The 19507-nt window shown below is 44.9% G+C and overlaps 1 protein-coding gene across 1 annotated transcript in view; it reads left to right on the forward strand.

Annotated features, from left to right (window-relative positions):
* The window catches only part of LOC126484166 (ADAMTS-like protein 4), a 755922-nt gene that overhangs the window by 629122 nt on the left and 107293 nt on the right, over positions 1-19507 (forward strand). The gene's annotated exons all lie outside the window — the stretch shown is intronic.

Raw genomic sequence — 19507 nt, forward strand, 5'->3', positions numbered from 1 at the left:
CAAAATATTAGGGAATGTAGCATATATATTAAATCATAATTCAAATACACTTTTATCCTAGTAACAACATGTTTTCGGGGATCGCTTTCCTGGATTTTATTCAAAAACCGACAACTGAACTACATATTTATGTAAGTATCACAAAATTTTATTTTGTTATTATACTGGAAAATACAATCAGTATTTTTTTCATAACTCTGCTGTTTTTATGGTATTGCAAAAACTTCTTCCTTGTCTATGGAAATGGAAATGTCGTGTGGCTAGGGCCTCCCGTCGGGTAGACCGTTCGCCTGGTGCAGGTCTTTCGATTTGACGCCACTTCGGCGACCTGCGCGTCGATGGGGATGAAATGATGATGATTAGGACAACACAACACCCAGTCCCTGAGCGGAGAAAATCTCCGACCCAGCCGGGAATCGAACCCGGGCCCTTAGGATTGACAGTCTGTCACGCTGACAACTTTTTTCTTTTTTTTTTTTTTCTTTTTTTTTTTGAGCGAGGGTGTTTTTTTTTTATTTATTTATATGAAGGAAGGTAGGAGAAACAGAAACCTTTATTATTCACAAAATAAACATAGTACGTCCTGTCACATGATAACTGTTCTGGAAGGATCCTTGCTGCCGTCCTACCATGCAGCATGAAATAACAACAAAATCGAAGTGGGGCCACCTCCGGCACCCTAAAGAAAAGTATTTTGGATATGAAAACAAAATTTGAAATACATCCATTTGGTAACTGTTCAAGCGTGAGTTTTTCGCAAGTCGCATACTCGCATAGTGTTCTTAGTCGATCACTTTAACTTGGTCGGTTTCACAAGACAGCACCGCCGCTCATCTTTGCGCACCCGGCACACCCCAGGTATATGGCGGGTCCGCAAAAACCGTTAGTAGGAAATTGGCATACCAATCCTTGTACTTTTGTAGCCGTAATAGTTTTGTGTGTCCTTCTTGCAAGTATTGCCAGTAATCCAGGACGTTCAGTAAGTTCGTACGTGTGTCTCTATAGATGTAATGGACCGTCATACCTGTGATCCACGCCACCGCGTTCGTCTTATGACGCGGAAAATACGTTTCCTCTGGAAAAAATACTATGTCAGAAGAGACTGCTGTATAGATAGTGCGCCGCATGAACGCTATTATCTTTCGTGCGAGAGTCCAGACAGCCAATGCCTCGCCGCAGACCAGCCGATGGTCGTCCGTATCCAGCACGCCGCATTGCTGACACAAGGGCGAATCCACCAAATGTATTGCGTTCTTTTTATCATTTGTAGGGTATTTTCGGTTGACGACAAGGTACCATGTTGATCTGACTGATGTAGGTAGGTGGGGGTGGTGGACCGTGCGCCACACCACGTGCCAATTAACAGCTGGATGTTTGCGTTCCACCCTATTCCGGGCGATCTGTCGAAGGAGCAGATGGACCACGTCCTTCGATGTCGACTGTCGGGTCGTCGGTAAACGCTCTCGAACGTAACTGTGTTCCACGATGAACGTGCGCACATACGTTAAAGGGGGCGATATATGGCCGACACTGACTGGAGGAAGATGCGATGTTGGTACGAGTTCTTCGATGATCGTCCTCGTAAGCGAGTGGTTCCTGTTGCGCCACCGTTTGAGCATAGTATTAATAAACATGGCACGCGCCTTCTCGTGCACGTTCACTAAACCAACGCCCCCCCTCTCGCGCTGGGAGGGTAAGCGTGTTGTACTGTACCTTAAAGAGTTGTCCCAGGCACACATAGTACCCAAAAGCCGCCTGAATCCTCATAGCCATCGTACGCGTCAAGGGGAGAAGGTGTGTCAGGTGGCACATCATGGGCGCGAGATAAAGGTTGACGAGTAACACTCGCTGCAGCATATCCATCGACCGTAGGGCGTTTAGTCGTACTGCCGTGCGGAGTCGGAGTAACAGTCTTCGATAGTTGTCCGCAGCCGTTCCCGCTGTCTCTTTATGAAAGGTGATACCCAAACAGCGAAGGGTTTCCACCGCAGGTAAGGGTCCTTCCGTTCCCGGTTCTAGGCCACGCCCCACATGCATGAATTGTGATTTTCGGTAGTTGACCACACTTCCAGCTGCCATCCCATACGTCTGTAGCTAATCCAGTGCTGTTTGAGTCTCCCTCTCATTCCGTACGAGGAACACAATATCATCCGCATATGCTCTGCATTTGAATGATAAATGCCGTAGGGAGATCCCGGTAAGACGGCGGCGAAGGCCTGCGAGGCACGGTTCTAAGGCAATCGCATAAAGGAGGATCGACGAGGGGCAACCCTGTCTCACTGATCTTAAGATCTTAAAATACTCAGTTCTTCCTCCGTTGACCACCATCGCTGATCTGGCGCCGTGCAACAGCCGCATCACAGCATTGGTCAGTAATGGCGAGACACCCATCCTGTTCATCACCGCCGCGAGGTACACATGATCAACGCGATCAAAAGCATGATCGAAATCTACAGCAACCATCGCCCCCCGGAGGCGGCATGCAGCCGCGAGGGCGACGACGTCACGATAGTCTCCCAAGGCTGTGTGGATATTACTGATGCCGCCAAGACAAGTCTGATCGGCATGTATTCGACACTCCAGCGACTTTTTGATACGACTTCCCAGGATGCGCATGAAGATCTTGTAGTCACTATTAAGGAGGGGCAAGGGGCGATAATCACAAGGCCGTTTGCCACCACGGGGCTTCGGTATCGGTATCATGAGTCCTTCCGTGAACTGAATGTGAACCGGTACTTCTTGCCGCAGAAGCTCATTAAACATACATAGCCACATCGGTGTCATAAGGGTCACGAAGGCACGGTAAAATTCCAACGGGAATCCATCTGGACCTGGGGACTTGTTGCAAGCACCTCGTGTAATCGCCTCTTCCAGCTCTTCACACGTAATTTCGGATAACCCGTCTGCTTCCCCGTTCACAGTCGTCGCGTCAGGGATCTCTTCCAGGACGTTCCCCAGCTCCCTCTGACCCTCCCCGTTGCTCGCATAGAATCTGCTAAAATGATCCGTGAACGCCTGTGCTATGCCCCTTTGTGTTGTATAACGACGTCCATCGCCGAGATCGATCTCATGTATTAAATTCCTGCGTCTTCTTCGTCTTTCCTTTATCACGTAATGCATCGAGGGAACCTCGTTGGGCAGGAAATCCTGCGACCTCGCGCGTATCATCGTACCTGCCATCCTCTGCGTCGCAAGTTGTACCAGCTTCGCTTTAACTCGGTGGACGGCCGTCTGGCGTTCTGGTGTAGGTGGTTGAGCTAACAGTTCCCGGAGAGCCGTAAAGTAAAACTCAGTGGTCGTGCGCTGCCATTGAGAAACCTCCTTCCCATAACCTATTAACGTCCTCCGTAAAGCTGGCTTCGCGCACTCGATCCACCACTGCAGGATAGAACCGAAAGAATTTCGTCGACGGAGGCAGCCATGCCACGCGTCCTCCACCATGCGTCGGCATTCTGCATCTCGCAGGTGGGAGACGTTCATCTTCCAGTTACCCCTCCGTCTCCACACCTGCTGTCTATCAAGGTTAACTGTACAAATATATGCCTCGTGGTCTGTAAACGCTGTCGGCCATATTTCTGCGTCCACCGTCGACACTGCTAGCGCCCTTGAAACGTAGATTCGATCCAAACGGCCCGCGGAGTGGCTAGTAAAAAATGTATATCCTGGTTGGTTGCCATACTTCAGGTCCCATGTATCGACTAATTCCATCCCGTTGACCAGCTCCCTAAGTTCTTGGCTAGTAGTATAGTTAGGTTGTTGGTCCTTTCTGTCAAGCACACAATTAAAATCTCCGCCGAGTATGCAACCATCGTATCGTCCCTGGAACAACGGTGCAACCTCATGGGCGTAAAAATCTGCTCTGTCCCTTCTCTTATCCGAACCTGACGGTGCGTATATGTTGATCAAACGTATTCCTCCTATGGTCACGGCCGTACCACGGGCAGAAGGCAAATACTCTACTTCGTCTGCACGTATCCCTTCCTTTAATAGTATAGCTGTACCAACGCCTCTCTCGTCACACGGGGAACAGTAAATGTCGTAACCGTAAAAGTCCGAGGGGGGAAGTACCCGAACTTCTTGTAATAGTGTGATGTCTAAATCCGCAGCCTTTATCATGTCACTGAGCATCTTGATTTTCACCGGCGTCCCAATGCGATTGATGTTAACAGACCCTATCCGATAAGCTTGGTGCATGGCGGTCAACGTAGATAGGGTACCGTACGGTCGCTAATTTTGCCGTACATAGGCTGCTGTCGGACTAACGTCCCCCGCCGTCCCCTCATATAGTCTGCCATTATTCCGTGCACCCTGCCGGTCTTACACCGGGAGAGTGCGTGGGAGCAGTTCCTCCGGCATCATCTGTTCCCCAAGGGGGTGGCTCTTCTGACCAGTCCCCTAGTGTCCCATCGTTGTCGTGCGATGCAGGCGCCGTAGCCTCCTCAGTAGCCTGTTGCCGTCTATCGAGCTCCTTCGCTGTGTCTGGAGCATCGTCAGCAGTAGGTCGTGCCGCCGTCCCGCTGGCCACCGTTGCATCCACGCGAGGTAGTTCTTCTGTATCCATGGTCGTCTGTTCTGTACCCGTAAACTTCTCAGAATTATCTACTAGATCAGAGTGATCGTTCTCCACCGTGAGGCGGCGCTTCTTCCGGCGTTTTGGTGAGCGCTGTTTACGTTGCCGGGCCTCGGAATCAGAGGTCAGCATGGTCTCCAGTTGTTCGTGGGGGACGTCAGAATCGTGCGCCGTCGTATTTTCGACGTCTCCACGTGCGTTATCTGAAGGGGCCTCAAGCGGCACCGAAGAGAGGGCGTCCTGTGACTGCTGCAGGCGGTCCACCGCAACGTCGTCTTTCTGTGGCTCGACACGATCCGTCGCTGTCTGTGTGTTCTGGTACGCGTCTGTCTCGCGGCCCACGTCATCGCGTAATGCGGCGACGTAAGTCATGGGGAGCACAGTCGGATGCGGCGTGAGGGTTGGATCATCCCGTGGCAGCTGTAATAACCTTCGTTGAGCACACTCAGAACGCATGTGTCCCTCCTTCCCACATCCGGAGCACGTCCTTGGTTGTCCGTCGTAAATGACAATCGCCCTACAACCGGCGATGTACAAGTATGACGGGACGTGTTTTCGGAGTTCAATCCGTATTTGTCTGACGCCATTGAGGACAGGATACGTCTTGAAGCTCGCCCATTTTTCAGCCACGTGGGATAGGACCGTTCCGTAAGGACGCAGGGCGTCTGTCACCAATTCTTCTGGCACTTCGAATGGAAGCTCAAAGACGCGGATCGTTCTGAGTCCCATGCCGGCGTGTTCAACTGTTACCGCTCCAACATTCCCGTCCGAATGACAGAAACGAAGTCCTTGTCTGTGTCGAAGTAGTAGTTCGTCACATGCCGCTTCATTTATAAGCTTGACATAAACCACGCTGCTGACTATAGATAAGTGGATTCCAACTAGAACGTCAGGTTCGATTTTCACCTCGTCCCGTAAATAACGTTCGATCTCGTAAGCCTTCGGTCGAGCATATTCGTTAACAAAACTAAATTTCAGTGTCGATTTGCGGAAGGACAAGGCCATGATTCGTTCTATGTATTACCGCGACACACCGCTACACACGTAACGTAAACACCTCTCGCGCAGACGTGCGGCAGGGACGTAAACACCGTCCGAACCGCTGCGCCGCCGAAGGCTGACTCAGCTACCGGGGCGGACCATGAGAAACAAAAATATATTTTGCATTTAGTGCACTACACAAACCTAAAAGACTTACATTAAGGCAACTCGCTTTATTCATCGTCCTAGGTGGCTGCGTGGCATGAAACACTCTTGCTGCTGGTAATTGCAAAGGCTTTGATATTCTCAACCGTTACCACATTGGAGCTGCCTCATCTTTGTCGTCATCCTTTCGTCTTAACTCTCTTCTTGCTGTTGCACTCTCTCGCAACTGTGAAAGTGTTGGTCGTTGCCTACTGCAGACTCAGTGCTACACCTAAAAAAAAAAAAATTCACCGTATTGTTGTGAGTAGATAAACAATCATCTATACCATAGCTTAGGGTATATTAGCAAATTATAACATATTATAACATATTCTAATTCAAAATTACTAACAACAAGCAGAATAACCTTTATTTCTCGAGGTCGTGTTGACACTTCAATAAACATTATTCTTCAATCGGATGCTGAAACCCGTTTGGACCCTGCTGAAACGGAACCAAATGTTTCAGAGCAATCACATGGTGTGGAGCGCACGCTATAGTCAGGCACAGCAAGCCTAGTTTACTGGCTGAGTTAGAAAAAAAGAAAAGTATAATGTAGCATACATGCTACGTAAGGAAATAAATAAGTTAACATTTTCCAGTCGCGTTTGGGGCACAAATCCCTACCTATTCATCCAGATTTAGGTTTGACATAGCATCACTGAATCACTTAACCTGAAGCTTTGTAGGCTTTGAAAAATGTAGACCGATTCCTACTCCATACTGGTCCATCTCGAACTTTAGCCTCGTCCTCAATAGCGTCGTCATCAACGGAAAGTTACACCTCACCATCCTTTCTTTTGTTGTTCTTCCGACGTTCCTCGCCAGCTACACATATGCCCATCTATTCTATGAAGAAAGAAGCTCGATTGAATGGAGAAAGCAACCGCTAGAGTTCCTTCTAAATTTTTACAGACGATTCGCAGAGAGATTTGACATTTCTGTTGCTTTAAAATTACTCTTTTAACTTACTTCAATCCCCGACAGAAATTTTGAAACAACTTTTTGAAATGATTTATGTCCATTTCTCAGGAAGATCTCTGTGATAAAGCTATCTGACTTGAAACGATTTAGTGACAAATCGATCTTTAGCATGCACAACGTAGGTTTCAAAGATGAGTTTCTGAAGCAAACTTATTAATCACACTAAGCATGGAAGTCTTCAAGGCTAATGAATTCTTCGCGTAATGAGTTCTGTCTTACAGATGATAAACTCGAGCAATGCCATTGTATTTGCAGTATGTATGCTCTGGCTCTCAGGATACAAGGAAAATAAATTTTAAACCATAACAATTAGGCTGACTTGTGGCTGCCGGAGGAACTGCATCAGCGAGAAACTGTGACAGCAGTACTTTCCTTGGTGCTACAAGTATTACGTAAGATAAAGTACAGTGAATGGTAGAACCAAACGTGTATAGCACTTGGAATAAAAGCTGTTAATGGGACAAAGAGTTATGTAAAAACCAATATTGGTCGTGAATACGCAAAGATGGTTCAAATGGCTCTGAGCACTATGGGACTTAACTACTGAGGTCATCAGTCCCCTAGACCTTAGAACTACTTAAACCTAACCAACCTAAGGACATCACACACATCCATGCCCGAGGCAGGATTCGAACCTGCGACGGTAGCGGTCGCGCGGCTCCAGACTGTAGCGCCTAGAACCTCTCGGCCACTCCGGCCAGCAATACGCAAAGAGATTTTGACACAGTGGACAGATGGATGTTGTTTCTTTTTGTAAAGACGATGTAATACTCAAATACTTTGCTTACATGTTAGGTAGCCGTAAATGAAAGAGAGCAAGCCGTCTCAAATGTTACACCAAAGTCATCACATTCGTAATTTCACTAAACACGTAAATAAAAACCACGATCAGCGTCACCTGTTTGCTAATAATAATCACAGGAGCTGATTCGCAATAGGGTTCGAAGATGCTAGAAGCACACTTGAATATATTAATCCACGTGGATCCAAACCTAACACAAAGAAACAATGTGATCCATTACAGTTTAAGTAAACATGCGATACGAGAAACGACTCTGCAAAATCCATAAATTAAAATAATACATCCCGCAATAAACTTAAATGAAGCACAATTGGAAACATAGTTTAACCCTAGCAGCACCAAGGCATTTTTCATAACGTGCATTACCAAGTGGGGTGGATTACTTTATGACAACCCCAAAAAAGTTAAAAAGAAAACAAAATTCATTAACTGTTGTAGACTTACATTAATAATATACATTTTAAAGAGGTAATGATGTGTAAGTAGGGCCCAGAACCTGAAAATGTCTTTTAGCACAGTCTTAGCAATATCAACGTATTTTCAATGACGTATACTACCAAGCTGGGATAACTTTAAGACCACCATGGAAAAAAAAATAAAAAATGCAGATTTCGTTAACTGTTGTTAACTTTTACTCACAGCATACTTCTAAAGAGTTGCTGATATGTAAGTAAGGACCTGAACCTGAAAATACTGAATATGAGATTTATTGTATAAACTGAGATCTACAAGTACGACTTAAATTTTTGGCTTGAGTTTAAACAAAAGTCTAAAAAATCTATCAAATCTGGTAAACGAATTCATTAAAGGCAATAATCACAATAATCATTTTTTCAAAATTTTTAAATATGAAGTAATTGACTAGATTACAATACTTTAAAGAGGCAGGCATAAAATAATTCCTCCCCCCCCCCCCCCCCCGCAACGATTAAGAGAACATGGCGATCTTACCCAAGTACACGCTGCATATGATGAAACAGCAAATCAGCGTCCTTCCGATACGCAATCTTAGCCGAAAGTGATGCCGTTTCCGACAGGCTATGCTCTCGCTAGCTGAAACTCCGCTAAGCCTCATACTGGTTCTCACAGGTCAAAGTACTTGAGCTCCGCGAGACATAACACGCGTGGCTACACAGAGATAAATGCAGTAGCGAGCTAGGCAGAGAAGGCGAAGGGCGTGCTTGTGCACTATTGAAACAAGTCGTTGCGGGAGGACGACGTATTTCAATATGTTATTGTTAAAGCAACGGAAGCTCAGAAATCAGCGAGTAACTTCTTTGCAGTGAACGTATAAGAAAACAGTCCTACGAGAAGTTCCCATGAAATTTTTTGTTGGACGACTTCGTACAATTGTCGTAAAGACAACAGCAAGGCCTCGAATAGCTTTTTTCGGCTTTAGGTAATCAATCCCCTTCAGAAATTACTGTTTTCAATTGGTTTCGTTGCGGTCGTACTTCCGCCAGAGATGAATTACGCAAATGTCGACCAATGCAAGATATTGAAAAAAAAAAGAAAGAAAGAAACCACCGATGCTGTGTGAAACGTGATTGAAGAGGATCAGAATGTAACTTACCGTGAGAAAGAAGCATGCTTTGAGTTATCGAGGACACTGCATGAGCATTTACTTACGAAGATGATCTGTTCCCGATGGATTCCACACTGAATCATGGAAGTTCGAAAAAGAGGCTCGTCTCATTAGATGTGAGGATATACTCAAAAATGTCGAATGAGGAAATGCAAATCCGATATACAGCGCCGTAACAGGAGAATAAACTTGGATATATTCATACGAAGTGGGAAATAAATATGAATCGATTGTGTTTCAAGGTGAACCAAAACCAACAGAACTGGTCTGTTCGCGAAGCACTTCCAAGAATGTGATTGCTTGTTGCTTTATTTGCACTGGAGATGCGACCATTGCGTTAGAGGATCTAAGAACAATTTGATTACCACATGTCATCAACTGTCACCCAGCACGCCAAATAGTTGGATATTTTGCAAACAACAACATCGAATTAATGCTTCATTTCCTGCATTGACCTGATTTACTGCCTGGAAAAAGAAAAAAAAAACAAGTGAGGCACCCAGAAGGGGAGAAGGAATCGAAATGAAACTTCACCTATTGAGATGATACGTGATGTTATTGTAGTGACGACAAAATCGAGTCCAAACTACGAAAAACTTGTATTATGAGCTCACTCATTAAAAGCATGCTGACAAACAGCTGTTGTAAAATGGTCCTTGATATCTAGGATGTTGGCACCAGAACTGAGTTGATGTCCGACCTGGTCCCATACATGTCCCAAAGAGGACAGATCAGGGCATCTAGCTGTACACGTGAGTGCCTCAACATTAGACAGCTGGTTCATAGAGTCATAGAGACATGTGTTATGTGTGGACAAGTAATGTTCTGTTGAAAAATGTCACAATGATGTTGTCACTTGTGAGACAACACATGAGCACGCTTGATGTCCATGACTTGCCGCTGTGCTGTCAGGGTTCGCTCAATCACCTCTAACCTTGACCTGGAATCATACCCGATCGGTCCCCACACACTGACATCTGGAATAACGCCAATGGGCTCTTCAAAGCAGTGGAAGAATAAAAGCTGTCCCCCAGGCCAGCGAAGTACTTACCAACAATGGTCATCCAGGGTAGTGCGGAACCATGATTTATCAGTGAACACAATGCAACGCCATTCATCAGCACTCCATGCTTCCCAGTCTCGGCGTCACTCCAGTTGTAGCCGTTTGTATTGTGGTATTAATGGCAGCCTGCGGAGAGGACGGCAATTTTCTAGTACAGTTGTTACTAGCCTCCGACCAGAGGTGCAGGCTGACATGTAATGTTGCAGGGAATCCATTAATGGTTCTCTGGTGGCAGGGGCAAATTTGAAGTGGTCGGTCATGATGGGCTTGCTGCACAATATGGCGATACTCCATAGTGTTGGTCACACATGGTCGACCCAAACTTAGTAAGGTGTGGTTACGCTTAATCTAGAATTGAGAACAACTATGTAAGGCGAAATGAGAAGTTTAATGTCGCAATTTTTCTCACAAAATTACACGCTTTTACACAGTTTTCAACTAGACAATAAAAACAGAGCAATGGGTAATGCATCTTGCCGACATCAAAAAGTGAAAGAATTTTATACACAATAACTCTCTGAAAGAACATTAATCATAAATACAACATTATGAAAGTTTAATTGGATGTTTCTTCACAAAATTGCTCCCACACATATGTTATGATGTTGGTCAGTACTACGTAAATAGTCCAATTCCGGTTCAAAGTTCGGTACTATTTAGGATGACAATCAAGTCTACGGTGAATGGTTAGTTAAGTGACAAATTTGAGACCAAGATTACACAAGACGCTCGAGTTTACAGTGGACACAAGCTGGTGAACCAACAAAGTTTACACCTCTGCACGCGGTATTTACCTTAAGCTGCGACGTGCTGCCGACTGCAAGGCAGCTCTCTCCCACTGAAATTCCCGCAAAACTAATCTGGCCTTTACTGACCTTTCCAGCAGAAAATTTCCCTATGTTTCTCGATATGTGAGAAACATGTACTCTGCCCTAGTATTATTATGTGGCGATATACATACGCATGATTGGAGCAGTGCGCATATTATAGTGCCCTCTCAGTTCTCGTAAGAACAATTAACTAATTTGGCTGGTTCGTTTCTCCACAGTTGGAGCTAAACGTTGCTACAGCTAATTTCTAGCTGACGTGCAGCAACTGTGAATGCAGTGTCCACACAAATTTCTTCTCTACGTCATACAGAGCGTTAAGTGCTCCATTCTGCACTTGATGCCAGTTTAGAGAAGCATCCCCAGAAATTTCTTTCTTGTCCTACTCATGGCAGGACTGCCTCCCCCCACTTGGGTTCATTCGTTTTTCGCGTCACGGCCATTTTCGACCAATAGGAGCTTTCCTCTTATTTTGTAGGAACTCTCTCTTCCAATCACAATGTCCCTTCTATTAAACTGCGTCGAAACTTCAGTATTTTTCTCCTTCTTAGTGCGTTTCCGCCAATTGGACGTTTTGTGCCCATTCTAGACGCCTAAAGTACATCGACCTTTGCATGTGTCGCACTCGCTGGACGAAACGCATCTCTGGTTCTTGTTCGTATCCCATTGGAATTCCGGAACGCAGCTTTCTAAAGCTTTTTCTCTGTCCCTTGTGCAGATGTGCTGCTACACGCGGTCCTCCAGCCCGAATCACCTGGCCCGGGGTCGCTACCCCCACAGTACACCTTTGCTACACCATTGTACAGCTGGCTTTTCTAACTCGCGTTGCCTGTTCCACCTTCCGCTCAAAGATATGCATTATATAGAAACGGTGTATTAATTACCATCGATTGGCTGTCATCCCTTTTTGCATTCCATTCTGATAGGCAAATTTTCTCATAACCGCCGAATTATGTTAGGTATCTTCACCTTCTCGTTGCGATGTATAAAGGTCTCATGTAAGGTGCGAACCTGGCCATTAATTCTGCCACCTTACAACTTTGAGGACGAGTATGCCTTGCCTCGCTATCCCACACATTCTAGCATCGGGACACTGTCGTATCTGAGTGACCCACAAATCTATAAATTGCACGATTCGGCCAGCCGACCAAATGGAGACCCGCGGTGAGGGTCCTTCCAAACATTGTCAGGTGCTGATAACGTTTTCTCATACGAGCGCGCAGCGTCTTCGTTTCTTACAGAGTGATCGCAGAACATCTAACACTGTTTACGCCTCTAGCATATCCTGCAAGGCCTGGTAACAAGACCAAACGAACAACATTAATGCACTCTGGTTGCCATTACATCTGTCACAGAGAATTTCAATTCTAGTAATTTACTTAGCCGTCAGTGGTATGTACGAGTAGAAATTTATGTTATCCTACCAAATGTTCTGGATGCTTCAGTTTTTTGCAAGCGGTGTGTTTTCAATCGCCAGGTTCGGGCCAAGGTTTCAGCGGGGCTTTCCTTGCTTGTCCACTAAAGGCAAGTAATGGCAAGCCCTTTACATTTATTCCCAATTGAGAATTCACCTGGTAATTGACTGAAGAGTTTCTTAACTCTGTAAAGAACCGGATGTAAAGTAATACTTTCTACTCCTTGGAGTGGAGAATGGAAAGTGCGGGAAAAAAGTAAGAATAATTACAACCACCCTCAAACACATACACACACACACACACACACACACACACACACACACAAGGTTTTCGTGGGATTTAAAAAAAGTGGGACTTAACAGTTGAGGTCATCAGTCCCCTAAACTTACAACTACTTAAACCTAACTAACCTAAGGACATCACACTCATTCGTGCCCGATGAAGGATTCGAACCTGCGACCGTAGCAGCCGCGTGTTTCCGGACTGAAGCGACTACAACCGCTCATCCACTACGTCCGGCTCGGAGGATTTTTCTTGGATGTAAGGCAAAAGCTGAAACTAATAAGCCCCTTCTACGAGGAGGTACCCAAAAGAAACCGGAATTATTTTTTTAAAGCTATATATTTTCAAATTGTTTGCAAAACAACTTATCCCCTTCAAAATAATCTCCATTAAAACTAATTTATTTGCCCGCACCGATGCTTCCATTGTTAGAAACATTTTTGTAGTTATCATTAGAAATGCCTGACAGCTTCCCTCTCTTTTTTTTTCTTGACTTCTTCAACGTTGTCAAATCGATGTCCATTTATGCCCCTTTTCAGGTGTGGAAATAAGACAGAGTCACACAGAGCCAGGCGAGTAAGGTGTGTGAGGCAGCGGAATCGCGCCATTTTTAGCCAAAAACTAACATAGATGGCTGTATGTGCAGGTGCGTTGTCATGTTGGAACACATGTCTGCCACAAATCGGGTCTTTTTTGGTGAAAACTGTTGCTCCAAGATAACCGAATAATCTCTGACAGTTGATCAACTGCCTGTCGACGGTCTGTGAGCACAAGCTCTCGAGTTTTTCGATATTTTCGTCTATTCGGGCAGCTGATAGACGTCCAAAACGAGGATTGTCATCAATCGACATGCCGCCCTTTGTAAATCGGTCAAACCACTCCTATACTTGAGTTTTCACCATAGCGTCATCTTGGTAAGCTGTTTTCAACATTAAAACAGTTTCAGCAGTATTTTTACCGAGTAGAAAACAAAATTTCGCAGCTGCGCGGTGTTCACTTAAACCAGCCGTCATAAAAAACGAAGCCAGAGCGCTAGCAAAAACGATCTCTGCAGATGAACAGAACAAGCCAGGTCGACAACACAGGCGATACTGAACTGGCAATGAGTTGCGAAGCGCACGCGTAGTGGCAGAAATGCGTACTATGCAAGCTCCGCTCACGGAAATATTATTCCCTTTGACTGAAAATGACCGAGGCTCTATGCTGGGTAGAAATTTCAACAGCTCCATCTGCACTTCGGAAAAAAAAAATTTTTTTGACCTTTCACTGTCAAGAATAGTCATCATACTGTCTCGGCGACCGGGCAGTGTGCGTGAAAGGCAAAGAAAAGTAGTAAACTATTTAAGTATAGTTGTTGGTTGCCATAAAGTAGTATGATGTGTACTGTTTTACCATTACCTCAGTAGCGAAATTCTTTGTTGGAGGACCGGAGAAAAATACCCTGTACACAGTTATGCACCAAGAGGCAAGAGCAAGATTTCTGGAAGGGATACGCTGAAGTGCTGGCACAGAAATACACCCGCGTGACTTACACGGTGAAGTGTAGCGCAGCAGTTTCTCACTGTGTGACGAGGACCTGTAAACGGCGCCCGCCGCTCTCGCTGCACGCGGTGCGAATCTGCGAGTCCTGCAGTCCATCAAGGGGGCACGCACACGCGTGCACTGTGGCACGCAATGCCGCTCAAGTGTTTACTCGTCGGCCATCGGGTTCCGCTCTTATGCGTGACCCAACGGCCCAGGAATCTGGCCGCCGTTCTTGGAACTCCCGCCGGCTCGCTGACAGATTTCTTGGCTACGGACGGGACCCACCCACTAAAGTCTTCGCTGCCGCTAGAGCCTCGGTCGCGCAAGAACAACTATGACAATTTCATATAGTGTCCCCTCTATCCTCAGCTACAAGGATGATCGGACATACAGCCACATACATTATTGATAATCGAGATGCTACATTCTCGCATTACTTGAGGGTAAATATCATCGAATTGCGAGGGATGTCAACTGCAGGAAAACATTTGGCAACACGCTGCGTTCCGCAATCAAAGAATCTCCGCAAATGCTCTGCCACTAAATAGTGGACACAATGAGAAAGCAAAAACTTACAGAAGAGTTTCTTAAATTATTATGGCGTTTCAGCTGGCTGCTGTGGCCGAGCGTTCAAGGCGCTTCAGTCCGGAACCGCGCTGCTCTTACGGTCGCAGGTTCGAATCCTGCCTCGGGCATGGATGTGTGTGATGTCCTTAGGTTAGTTTGGCTTAAATAGTTCTAAGTCTAGGGAACTGATGAACGTAGATGTAAAGACCCATATTGCGTAGAGCCATATAGCGATTCATGGGAGTGATAAAGTTGAGTGAGAGGAAATGGAAGACGGAAAGCAAGGAAAAATTGATCAAAAGACAACAACTTTTCTTTAATCGAGAAATTACATGTTGTAATACGTCTCTGTACTGGTGTTGTGAAGTACAGTTTTGTGTGTATATGACGTGCATTTTCCTTGTATAAAACTGATGGGTCCTTGTAAAATGCTCCTTGGATAAATGTATTACTGATAAAAAGAATCGTTTAGTGCATGGTTTAAACTTTACTGGCAGTTGCCGCTCACCTGCACGAGAAGTATTCAAGAAGTTCAAAGTATCATTTCGAAGAAGCAAAAATGAGAGAGAGAGAGAGAGAGAGAGAGAGAGAGAGAGAGGGAGAGAGAGAGAAATAAGCTGTGACGGTGATTCTTTGCGATGGGTTTAGTTCTTCTCTAGTATTCAACCTTAAATGAAAGGCAAAAAAAAAAAAAAAAAAAAAAAAGTGTTCAAATGGCTCTGAGCACTACGGGACTTAACTTCTGAGGTCATCAGTCCCCTAGAACTTAGAACTACTTAAACCTAGCTAACCTAAGGACATCACACACATCCATGCCCACGGCAGGATTCGAACATGCGACGGTAGCGGTCGCGCGGTTCCAGACTGTAGCGCCTAGAACCGCTCGGCCACTCCGGCTGGCTCAATGAAATACATTTTATCAACGACAGATGACTTAAAGGGGACCTTGATTACAGAAATCTGCATTCTGGCTGCTCGGTAAACGTTCCACCACGAAAATTAAAGGGGAGGTCAGTGGACCTGACGGGGTACCAGCAAGATTCTACCCAGAGTATGGGAAAGAACTTGTCCCTCTTCTAGCAGCCGTGTACGGTAAGCCTTACCGAACGAGGTGGCACAGTGGTTAGCACACTGGACTCGCATTCGGGAGGACGAGAGTTCAAATCTGCCTCTGGCCGTTCTGATTTAGTTTTTCCGTTGAAAGGGTACAGTACCGACCGACACTTAAAACAGGTACAACATTCTTCGTTATTCTTGTCAGAACGACATATTTTTTGTAATAATAACTCAATTTCACTTAATACACCGAAGCCGGATGCCAGTGTAGGAAAGAAGGACAGTTTATTTATTTAATTGATCACATGTGCACTCCCACAAAATAAATCCCTACATCCAGTTTGGTGAGATCTGTGAAATGAATGAATGTATGGTCGTCTGCTAACCGGAGATAGTGAATATGCAATATCTGATCGTCTTTGAGACGGTCCTTTGGTGGAACCAAAGAAATGAAATTTACCTGAACTTTGAGGACCTGAAATGTGGCTGACCAATACGGTAGCATGGTACTCCCCCACCTCGGCGGAGGTGCGAGATGATCTGAAGAACAGCCATGTTTCAGCACTCTGGCGCTGGATCTTGTGGTGCTAAGACCTGTCTTAGGTGTGCTCCGTAGAGACAAAAGAGTGGAGAGAATGGTATGCATGTGAAATACTTAAGGGTAGTTTGGAATAATTGTTTCTCTATTTCAGGAACTTTTGGGGGGAGAGTTAAATGACAGGCAGGTAATATTATGGGGATCGTAGTAATCTTCAGAAGTGACCAACGGTCACAATGAAACCACGTGTAGCAATAAGTTGAAATACTTGCGAGTGCTAGTACTAAGTTGAAATACATACGAGTGCTAAAGGTAAGCTGAATTACTGGCGTGTGTAATATGAGTTTGAAATATTTAAGAAATGGCGTGTGCAGGACTTGAAATTAGAGACGAGCACTTCCACGTGGTGAGTACTGCATGAGCCTCAATCTGTGTATGAGACAAAGGATAGAGAGAAGTACTCGTCCAAGGTATCAGTTGAGGACTCGCGTGTGTGACGAATATGATCTTAATATTACTTTGCGTGTTATGTTTCCGTGTGACGCTTGATTCAAACTATAATACTCTGAGAGTGAAGCAAGGTGAGTCAACCGTCTATGCAGCAACGCCACTCGGCTTGCATTGCACGGGAAGACGTGCATATATCCTCCAGAGTTCGTAGTAGGAAAGAAAAGTCACGAAGTGGGGCAGTGTCGTATGAAACTGGGATGAATACTAATTGAAGTGGGAAAGCTGAAAGTGAAGTGATTCTAACGTTGAGACTATTCTTTGTGATGTATTCTGTGTTGCCAGTGTGATGTATTTCATGTAATTTAAGTATGTGTGGTTTGCATGGGAGAGTAGTAAGATACGTTCAGAGGCAGTGGGTTCTGCAAGTTCCTTTTTGTACTGCTCGGTCTGGAGTAAATTTTCTTGATGATGGGTGTGAGAGTCAAAATGGTTCAAATGGCTCCGAGCACTATGGGACTTAACATCTATGGTCATCAGTCCCCTAGAACTTAGAACTACTTAAACCTAACTAACCTAAGGACAGCACACAACACCCAGCCATCACGAGGCAGAGAAAATCCCTGACCCCGCCGGGAATCGAACCCGGGAACCCGGGCGTGGGAAACGAGAACGCTACCGCACGACCACGAGATTCGGGCGTGTGATAGTCGAAGTGTGAGATATAGCAAAAGATCCACCATCCTATCCAGAAAGTGCACTGTAGCGTTAGATAATTACGAGACCATAAGATAGAGAATCAGCAATGTAAACCCATGCCCACTGGGCGGAGTTTCTCATGTGTAATTGTTGTATAAAATGTAATGGTGTGTTTAGGTTACCTTTGAATCATAATAAAATTTATGGGAATAAAAAAGATGGTGAAAATAAAAAGAATGGTGGCCTTGTTATTCGAATAGTGTGTAGTCATGATAACCAGGATTTATAATGTGTGCGCCATTCACGTTCAGCGCGAAGGCCACGTGTTGATCAAAGCCGTTGGGTAAGAAAGAAAATGTGGTATTGCCAGAGCGTAGTGAACAATCAGAGTTGTGTAAATTCCCAATAGTCAGATGTGCGTTATCCGTTTACGTTGTGTAATATTGAAACAGGAGAATAATTTGTAGCTTAATTGTGGGTACTAGAGCTCATAATCAGGCATTGATGTTAGTCGTGAAATAAGAATAAACCCACTCGCTTGGCAGACCACTCATCTTGCAGGCCTGATTGCTTGATGCCACAGTATGAGCAAGGCAAGTGGGTGCCTCTCACCGTGGTGTCCCTAAATTGCTTCAGGCAAACGCCGGGATGTTTCCTTCGAAAGGGCGTGGCCGACTTCCTCCCCTAATCTGATGTGTCCGATGACCTCGCGGTTTGATCCCCTCCCCATAATCAACCAACCAACCAATGTAGTAGTATACTTATAAGAACATTTTTGTGCACAGACTTGTACTGGTGCGTGCAATGTATCGACAGACGAATGTAGAAGAGTAACTGCGATACTAACTCTGCCAAACTTTAGTGGTTACGGCGGAAAAAATGCAGCTTATCCTTGTCAAATGAATATTTCAAGGCAGTTACGTAACAGCAACTGCAAACTATACTAGCACATAAAGGCAAAGTAATAAAAATCTAAAATCACCCGAATGTTGCATTTGAGTGCCGGTGAATAAAGAAAACATGAAACCGAAGGTATCGTTTGATAATTATTGTTGTAAATTAGACGATATTCGTGATAAATTGTTTTTAAAGGTGATGCTAATATCTTAGCAAAATGTAACTACAAAAAACTAAAACAGGAGTAACCACACCATGCGCTCATTTTTTGTGGACTGTCTGAGAGAGATTATGGAGGCAAAAATAGTGACCCTAAAAACAAACTATAGTCAAGAAGGCAGAGGATTGGTGGTATAAATCTACCCGGGTTCAGAGTTGTCTGGAAGGTAATGGTGGCCACTTATGAGTTATTCTACCAAAACTTCATATTTTCATCTTTCGAAGTTAGCTTGCTTCTGACTTACGTGCTCTCTGTTTGTTAAATACAAGTGTTGTTCGGTGGGTCTGGATAGTGTGTATACGGTTGTAAGTCTCACACATGCAAGAGTTGTCCCTTTGCTGACCCTTAAAACTAATTGCTGTCACTTCCACAAGTCCGCACAATAAAGCTCTGCGACTGTAAATGCAATATCTTCCTGACGTTAATGGCTCTCCACTGCCTTCGAAACACCCGCACTTAAAATGTTCACTTCGCATTTTATAGAGCCTTCGAGACGGAGTAATTCGGGATGACTTCATTTTCATAAAGTGGTTTTAGCCTCCACCGAATTTGTTGCGAGGAGAAAAAAAAGTTTTCACAAATCCATTTACAGCCCACTGTAAAATCCCATCAGAATGAGCAGCATACGCTGTACCAATAGAGCCCTTCAGTAACATCTGTTGCCCTGCTGTTAGAGCAGCTACGTACCGATATACGTTACATCTTCGTGGACGAAATCCTCTCAGTATCGTATGAGAGTAGACCTATGATTGTGATAAAAACATTTCAAAGAGTAGACGCTTCATCTTTGAAAGGATCAGCTGTACTTTGTTGAGGCTGTATTCGAAATTTCGAAAGTGAAAGTTA

The sequence above is a fragment of the Schistocerca serialis genome, chromosome 6 (genome assembly GCF_023864345.2).
Source record: "Schistocerca serialis cubense isolate TAMUIC-IGC-003099 chromosome 6, iqSchSeri2.2, whole genome shotgun sequence".
NCBI lineage: Eukaryota > Metazoa > Arthropoda > Insecta > Orthoptera > Acrididae > Schistocerca > Schistocerca serialis.